Here is a 9,714-nt window from a genome sequence, read left to right as displayed (position 1 = left end):
GAGCCCAGGGTGGTGGCACTTGAATAGTTCAGTGTCTCCTCTCCAATGTTGTCCAGTGTCACAATTCATTAGCCAGTTCATTTTGCTCGTCCCGAGACAGCAAACGGCCCCGCGTTGCACATGGTCTTATGCCCTCATCCTTATCTTCTTATAATCTCTTGTCTTTATGTATTAATGATACGCAAGTGGATATTATACACGGAATTAACATTGATTGATACTGGCAATACTGATTGATGCTTCGCAATCTAAACTATAATATAAAAAGTAGAATATATTCTTTTCTAAAAAAAAAGTGGAATATATGATATAATTGTTATAAGTTTGATTTTGTGATAGAAAAAATAATAATAGCCAGAATTTTAGTAAATAAATTAGAGTCATTAATTACATACTAAAAACTTATACTATCTTGTCAAAATTTAAAAGTTCGAACCTTTCTAATAACAACATTAAAAATATTATTTTGTTAGAATATTTTACCAAATACCAAAGATTAAATACTCCTAATAACAATATTAAAAGCTATAATTTACATTATTAGTGATTTTAAAAAATACATACAATTAAGTAAATAACTAGAATTATTATTTTTAATATAAAATTCAATATACTCTCAAAAAATTAATAAATATTTACATCTAATTTATGCATGGTTGCAATGAACTTTATCCAACATATTACATTACACTATTCTTTCACCAATACAATAAATTTATAATTTTACTTTGACAATAGAAATCAAATTACAAATGATCATTTTTGTATTATAAAAGAAGTTGGGTTGCATTCTTACACTTCTTTGAAATAAATAAATATAATAGAATTGATAATTTTGATTTCTTCAAAACCATTTTTTTAAAAGTAAACATCATATGACATTGAGGTATTGAAAATAAAAATTGATTAAGATAAATTAAAAATAATTACCGTATGTTGAAATAGAGCGAATTACATGATTATCGTGTCTTGCGAGTTTATCTAGATGAGATTTAACAAAATATGACTATATCTTCATAATAAAAATCAATGTATATATAAAAAAAATTACAAAACAAGACTAAAAACTCCCCCACGAGTTTCAAACTAGTAAATAAAATTAAAATTCGTTCGAGTGTGTAATTTGAGTCGAGTTTAAACTTTTTCCGAGTCAAAACTAAACTTTATCGAGATGTGTGCTCGAACTCAACTCGTATACTCGAATTAGGATTATTTTGCTCAAATATACCCGCCCTGGATAAGACACTAGAATCTCCGTCGATAATCGGGGATTTTAAAATTTTCTTTCAAATAAAATTTTATATACTTAATTTTTTTAATAAAAATAATTTAGCAAATCATGTTACAAAAATATGCTTTAAATTTAACATCATATTTTAAATATCAATTCCAATTTAAATGTATTTATAATACTTGATAAAAAAATTATTAAATCTTTTTTTCGTACGAACATTTAATATAATAAAAAAATTAAAAAATTAAACTTATAAATTTTATATGCGTTAATTTATTCATTGTAATTTAACGAATATAAATTTAAATTATTATTTATTTATTTATATTACTTATGAAAGTCAGGGAACGGGTTGGGGATAGCCTCATGCCTGAATGATATTATTATTATTATTATTATTATTATTATTATTATTATTATTATTATTATTATTATTATTTTAGGCTAATAAACCTAAGAAAACTTTCTCTATAGTTAAACTGGTCGTTTGTTAATTAGCTAAAAAATAATAAATTTTACTAGCATGTACCGATTTAATATATATATATATGATTTATATTTAAGTAATTTAATTTTAATCTTTCTTTCAAATTTAGTATATAAAAAATTATGCTAATTTGCAGAACAGTTGAGATTTAAAAGTAAGTAAATATCTTTTTATCTTAAAGGTAAATATTTTTTTATTTTAAAGGTAAATATAAATTTTTAAATATATGAATATCAATGCTAAGTATGAAGTTTAACGATTTATAATATAGTGTTTGTTTATACTTTATATTAATTTAGTTTCTATTAATCTGGATCATTAAAATATATTATGTGTAACATTTTGCTTATATATATACATATATATATGATATTTTAAAATATAACCTAAAGTTAAAATAAATATACACATAAATTCATGTTTGGGCCAGATTTTTCAAGGTATAACCGAACTTAAAACTGAATTCTGATTTTAAAGACCGAGATCAGATCGGTTATATTCGATTCGGTCCGAATCTCACCAGATAGTCTTTGTTTGGTCAATTTATATGTTCAGACTTAAAAATTACACGACACTACATAGAGAACGCAAATTTAGTATTTTACCGGATTTGAAAAATGTGTTCAAATATAAATAGACAAATAAATTAAATATTTATATTATTTATTATTTCTCTTGATTCTTGAACGCAAATAAAAAAATGTAATCGAACACTTTTATGCGGTGAAGAATCTATATATCTATATAAAGGAAAATCTCACGAGTCTGACGTGGCGGCTTCAACAGCTTTTAAACCAAGTTTCTCATTTCAGAGCCTTCCTCTCATTTATACTGTATTTGCTAAAATAATTGATTTAAAGCTTTTTATCTATCAGATACAACAATTTGAGCCTTTTGGCTTTCTATATCCCAGCCCCATTCAGTTTTTGTCCCTCCTCCTACCGATCAACCAGAAAACCTATCTATTTATGTATACAGTAATGTGCAGCTGCGAAAGCTTTGCTACAAGGAGAAATAACTCACAATCTATATAATTCATGCCTACGAAGAAAATTATCGTTAATCAGGTTTGTTTCTACTCAATTCCAATTCACCCTCAGAGAGCTATATACGTATATTGTATGATATACCCTTATACAGTTATCATAGGTATTTAATTTAGTTTTTCCTCTTTCAAACTGGTCTCAACTTTCGTATATTTGCTTAGAGGATTAGGATTCCTCTGTCTATCTTTTCAGCCAATAACTGTAAATTTTGGTGCTCCGTGTTCCCTATAAAGAATAAAGAATTTGCTAATAATAATTTGTTGGAGACATATAAAGAGTATTCACACTGGAGTAATTCAAGATTTTTTATTTATCAAATTTTCCGGTCTTATTATCATACACTCGTATTTTTACAGTGTTTTGACCTTACACGCCTTACAAAAGGAAAACTGACTAGGGTTGGGGATGAATTAAATTACCTTTTCTGCTGGTTGTGTGGAGTTGATTCACCTATAGTCAGGTTAGCATTTTTTTGCATTACGTATCTTTTTTAGCTTGTGTCAATCAAAGAAATAAATGGTTGTGGACTTGACTTACGAGGAATAATGTTCTCTTCATTTATGTATTTATGTTCACTATTCGAGTTAGTTTTTGTTTTTGATTATATTAACTTAGAGTTACCGGGTAAGTAGATTTTTGTTGTTGCACATGATATTTATATTTTTGTATGCAATTACAACGCAATGGGCAAGATTTAAGTTTTTGACGCACATACTGATTATATCAATGACAACTTATAAAGCTCTGGTACTGAGACAAGGGATGTGTGTGCGCTCAAATTTTCGAGAGTCATTCTTATTATGTCATCCAAGTTACATTTAATCAAAAGGAAACCAATATATTTGCAAGTATAACCCTTGATTGTACCATAAAAGTATGGACCTAATAGTGATTCTGATGACACTGATAAGATATCCCACTTTATCCTCTCTTTAAACGATCTTAACTCTAACAATTGTAAAATATAGTTATTTTGTGCTAAAATCCTGTAAACCAATGTGGGATTACCAAACCATTAGTTGCACTCGAACGCTAGAATGTCATACTCACAATGTTATTGGTTGAATTACCTGGTGTTGTATTGATTTAGAGACGTTAAAATAGATGAGTCTTATATAATATTAGCAAGCCTAAATTACTTGGTGTCGTATTAATATGCACTATAACAAGAACTCAAATTATATGCCAATATGATACTTCATTTAACACTCCAACATGTATTCATGCAACCCGTTTCTGATAATTCCAAATAAATTTAATCTATAAGCTATAAATCTAGAGATTTGCCTCTTAATTTTGCAATCAATATATATATAATTTACATTCAATTGTATCCATTTTGCTTGATTATTTAGGTCATTTTAAAGAGTTTATATGCGTATGTGTTGTCTTGGTAGCATGCTACGTGTGATTAGGCAAGCTGAGAGCGCGACACAATTAACATATATTCTATACAAAAGTGGTTTCATTTTTCTTTTTATGCGCTCTACTGCTTTAAACTTTTCCAGAAGCCAAAAAAATTCCTGTACTAAGATAACTTCATTGTAAGTGACTATTCAAGAATGTGTATTGTGTGATGTTTCACAAATCACAATTTGCTTAATACTACATTGAATAAATTAGTAAACAAATAATACATTGTGTTCACTTCCTGCATTGTTATATGAAAATTAATAATAAATTCATTTGTTCTTTTGTTTTGATTGTCAAACTGACTCTACATAGGCTCATGTAGAAATTAAATGTGTTCCGTATTGTAAGTTAAAGGTGCAGTTTGAAAAGATGAAAAAATGGATTATCGGCTAATTTTATTATTTAAGAATACTGGTTTTCCATAGGTTGGGCAGAAACATGAGAAAATCTCAAGAGAATGTATCTCTTAGATGTAATCGGGGGGTAGTAATATTCTTAGATGAAATATGGTGGTGGTTATTAATATCAACAGCTTATTTTGATCAATAGTGTGTAATTTGAAACTGCTAATACTATTACCATATGAGATTTGGAACTAAGGAGTGTAATGGGTGAATTCGCACTCTTTTAACTGCTTCAGTTTTAGTATTACAGCCACAGAATCTCTTGAGATCTTGTACTTTTTTGGTGATTCCGAGGAGTCAATGTTCACAACCTCATTTAAGTTAGGACACTCTTGTCTTGGATCTTGGGTTGCGCCATACGCCATGTGTCGCACATAGGAAACTCTAACACTCACACTGTAAAATGGAAGATGATGAACTCGAGAATCAGTCATTGTTATATAAATTTATAAATTCAAGCAGTTACTCTACACCTTAAATTTTAATCAAGTAGACCTAAGAATGATATATTAGTTCAAATTATTATAGTGCGGACAATTCTTTATATTTTTTGGAAAAATCTTTAGTCTTATTAGGTAACTGGAACTCATGAAGGTCTTATACTAGCAAAGACTGCAAGGAGAAACTATTTTAGAACCAGATTCTACAAGGTGATGCATAGATTCTTCGGACAGAGTAACATATCACCTGGCTTGCTTTTTCTGCATCATTTTCTATAAATGTTTCACCAGTGACTTCATGTTCATAAATTTCACGTGCTATGTTGATCCAATTGTTAGAACATGTATTTTAACGACCTATCCAGCATTCTGGTTTTATGGTGTTTTTGAGTTTCATGGTTAGGAATATTGTGCTAAATAAAGACCTAAGTTGTAACATCAGTTTATGCTTTGGTGACCTTTTGTTTTATAAATCCATCACTTTCAGTCATGTGAAGCACAACTTCACTGTATTAATTCTTTCTATATTCTAATTGTAGGATCAGTCTAGCTTTAACCCTCTAAAACAAATTGTAAAAAAAAAACCTTCTTTAAGTCAACGACCAGAATCCAAAAAATGGTCGTTCATTTTTTTGTGATTGATCAGTAACTCTTTCATCATATATGTTGAGTGACATTTATGACAGTTTATAATGCTCTAATAAGCTTTGAATTGATGTATTTGTACTCAAGTTGTTAAGTGTTTTAACGTGTTTTCTAGTATTTTTGCATTTCAGGCATTATCTGGGTAATCAGGTGAATTAGCATTGTCAAGGTGGCGTTGGAATAAAAGCTCGTGGAAAGGCGGCTCGAAGCAGCAAGGAAAAAGATGAAATTTGAGTTTTTCCCAGAAGGACGGCGCGCCCGCGCTGTGATAGCGCGCGGTCGTGCCAGGATTCCAGAATGACAGCGCGCCCGCACCGTGATAGCGTGCGCCCGCGCCGGTGCGAAAGTTTTGAATCCTGATTCTAATGCAACTCTAACTGAAAGACTTCCAGATTGATTAGGGATGCTAAATATATATTCAAATAAGAGCATTTTCAGAATATAAAGCCAGAGATATACCAAAGAGAGCCGTAAGAAGACCGTTTAGCACAATTCAATGAAGACAAAGAAGATCTTATTTTTACTTGTGAATCTTTGTTTTGAGTTGTAACTTGGATGCTAGTTTTCTTATTTGTGAACCTTAATCTTGTCTTGTACTTGGTTTTATTTATTTGTTATAAAGACTAAATTTGTTATACCGTGTTTTCATCGGAACCCACGTTGATGATGAGTCCGATCATGGGCTAATCATTATCGTGGGGTTCTAGCGGATTTATTTATGGATTTCTTTAGTTAAATTATTTTGATGCCTTAGTATGTGGTGATTGTATGATAGCCTAGTAATGGTTGTGCGTATTTGTCTTATGAGCGTCGCGAACTTATAATATAGTGTGTTAATTCTTAATGAAGCGAAAGTGAATTTAAGGATTTAGAACTTGCCATGCTAGCATAGGTTCATGTATTGTTATGCATGATTCGTAGGTAATTTTAACCATCTTACTTGCCCTGTGTAATCAAAATAGATGACTTGTGCTTAACCCGTTATGTTGTCAAATTCTATAGACATATAGGTTCTCAATATAATTGGTGTCTATTCATCTTCTATCTCTTTTGTGGATGTCTGGTAGTATGGTACTCGTGCAATGAAAGTTGGCGTTTATCAGTTTCGTGTTGTCTGATGTCTGATTAGTGTCATCACCATTGCATGCTAAGGTTGAGAACAATAAGGCTATTGAATGAAGTATTTAATGAAGTTAGAATCCCATATTTGTCATATATATTATTTCAACCAATCTTATCCTCTTAATTATAATTGTTAGTTTAATTCTTAGTTATAAACAACCTCTATTTGTTATTGTCTTAGCATTGAATAATAACCATACATTGTTGCTTAAGTGCATAGATTAATTAGTTAACCAAAGCCAGTCTCTGTGGGAATGAATTAGAAAGGATTCTATATTACTTGCGAACGTCTATACTTGCGTGTATTATTAGCACGTATTTAGCGACTAACAAATTTTTGGCGCTGCTACCGGGGACTGCAGTGTTAATTTATAATTTATGTGCTTTCCATCAGTGGTCGTTAAAGTTCATTGACTCGGACATTTTTACATATTTGTTTCCTTGTCTTATTTCAGGCACTCTAGCTAGAGTGTATGCATACGCGTTCGCGTACTCGTAAGAGAACTCTGGATAAAGCCGAGGAAGAACTTGTGGTGGTTCGAAGGGAAGTTTTTGAGGAAGAAAAGAAGTTAGAAGAAGGTGAGAAAATCGAGGAACCAGCTTTAGTAGAGATAGGTGATCAAGCGGAAAATCCTAAAGCTTTGATGGACTATTCTCAGCCTAAGATCAATGACATTCAGTCAAGCATCATCAGGCCAGCCATCAGGGCTAACACTTTTAAGATCAAGTCAAGCACGATTCAGATGATACAGAACTCAGTTCAGTTTGGGGGTTCTCCTACCGAAGACCCCAACATGCACATCAGGGTTTCATCGAGATCTGCGACACTTTCAAATTCAATGATGTGACTGAAGATGCTATCAAGCTCCGACTTTTCCCATTCTCTCTGAGGGACAAAGCTAAGTGCTGGTTATATTCTCTACCAGCAGGGTCTATCACCACTTGGGAAGATCTTGCTCAAAAGTTTCTCACTATATTCTTCCCTATGGCGAAGACTGCTGCAATCAGGAATGCTCTTACTCAGTTTGTTCAACAAACTGGAAAATCTCTGTGTGAGGCTTGTGATCGATATAAAGAGATGCTAAGGAAGTTCCTGCACCATGGCATGCCTGAATGGATGATTATTAGCTGTTTCTACAATGGATTGGGTGCTACTTTTAGACCCATGCTTGATGCAACATCAGGAGGAGCCTTGTGGGCTAAAAGTTACGATGAAGCTTATGAACTTATTGAATTGATGGCTGCTAATGAGTACCAGAATCCTTCCCAGAGACTGACTCAGGGAAAGGTAGCAGGAATTCTGGAGTTGGATGCAGCAACTGCTATAGCTGCCTTAAGGCTTTGACGATGAAGGTGGACACTTTGGCTAATTATGGAGTTAATCAAATTGCTAGTGTCTGTGAGCTTTGTGTTGGTGCCCATGAGACTGATCAGTGCGCAATTTCTAGTGAATCAGCTCAGTTCGTGAGCAACTTTTAGCGTTCACAGCAACCTGTGCTAGCCACTTATCATCCCAACAACCGCAATCATCCTAATTTCAGTTGGAGTAACACTCAGAATGCGGTTCAACAGCCTTATCAGCAGTATCCAGCTAAGTAGTACAAGCCCCCTAGTTTTCAGCAACCGCAATATGCACCGAGACAACAACTCCAGCTGCAACAAGCTAATGAAAAATCTGAATTAGAGGAGTTGAAGCTTATGTGCAAAAGTTAAGTCGTTTCTATCAAGACCTTGGAAAATCAAATTGGGCAAATTGCCAATGCCTTGCTTAATCGTTAGCCTGGTACACTACCTAGTGACACTGAAGTGTCAGGAAAGAGGGAAGCTAAGGAGCAGGTAAAGGAAATCACTTTAAGGTCTGGAATGATTGCGAATCCTGAACAAACTCAAGTGTTGACTGAAGAAGCTGAGGCTGAGAAAGAAGTAGAGCAGCAGAAAGTAGAAGTGGAACCAAGGAAGCTCCTGAGGGTAATACAGGGGAGAAACAGATCTATCCACCACCGCCTTTTCCTAAGCGGCTGTAGAAGAAAAAGCTGGACAACCAATTTGAGAAGTTTCTGGAGGTGTTCAAGAAACTTCATATCAACATACCTTTCGCTGAGGATCTTGAGTAGATGCCTAGTTATGCAAAGTTTATGAAAGGTATTCGCTCTAGTAATGTGAAGCTAGATGATTTAGAGACAGTCGCTCTCACGGAGGAATGCAGTGCTGTGCTACAACAGAAGCTGCCTCTGAAGCTTAAAGATCCAGGAAGCTTCACTATTCCCTGTACTATTAGAAAATTGTCTTTTGACAGATGCTTATGTGACTTGGGAGCTAGCATCAATCTGATGCCTTTGTCAATATTCAAGCAGTTAGACTTGCCTGATCCAAAACCGACTTATATGACCTTACAGTTGGCCGACCGTTCTATTACATATCCGCGAGGTATTGTGGAGGATGTCTTGGTAAAGGTTGATAAACTCATCTACCCTGCTGATTTCGTCATTCTTAATTTCGAGGAAGATAAAAAGATTCCCATAATTTTGGGAAGACCTTTCTTGGCAACTGGTCGAACTTTGATAGATATGCAGAAGGGTGAGCTTACGATGCGAGTTCTGGATCATGATGTTACTTTTAATGTGTTCAATGCTATAAAATTTCCTACTGATAATGAGGAGTGCTTTAAAGTGGAGTTGGTCGATTATGTGGTTACGTCAGAACTTGATCAATTGCTAAGGTCTGATGCTTTAGAGAAGGCCTTATTGGGAAAGTCTGATAGCGAAGATGATGAAGGTGAAGAACAATTACAATATTTGAATGCTTCTCCCTGGAAAAGGAAGATAGATATGCCTTTTGAATCTCTTGGAATGGAGGAATTGAACAAAGCTCTTAAACGCCGCAAGCCATCTATTGAGGAAGCTCCCACTCTTGAGCTTAAGCC

At 33.3% G+C, this 9,714-nt stretch overlaps 1 long non-coding RNA gene and 1 other non-coding gene across 2 annotated transcripts; one reads left to right on the top strand and one right to left on the bottom strand.

Annotated features, from left to right (window-relative positions):
• Nucleotides 1–2,531: 2,531 nt before the first annotated feature.
• LOC141692490 (uncharacterized) lies at nt 2,532–6,304 on the top strand. Its single transcript, XR_012562833.1, has 3 exons — nt 2,532–2,788; nt 3,124–3,227; nt 5,801–6,304. It is a non-coding gene; the product is annotated as an uncharacterized LOC141692490 (long non-coding RNA).
• A 1,487-nt stretch (nt 6,305–7,791) lies between these two features.
• Nucleotides 7,792–7,898, bottom strand: LOC141694303 (small nucleolar RNA R71). The gene has a single exon (XR_012563622.1). It is a non-coding gene; the product is annotated as a small nucleolar RNA R71 (small nucleolar RNA).
• Between the last annotated feature and the right edge of the window lie 1,816 nt (nt 7,899–9,714).

Source organism: Apium graveolens, chromosome 10, assembly GCF_009905375.1.
Source record: "Apium graveolens cultivar Ventura chromosome 10, ASM990537v1, whole genome shotgun sequence".
Taxonomy (NCBI): domain Eukaryota; kingdom Viridiplantae; phylum Streptophyta; class Magnoliopsida; order Apiales; family Apiaceae; genus Apium; species Apium graveolens.
This window is presented reverse-complemented; position numbering and strand designations above follow the sequence as displayed.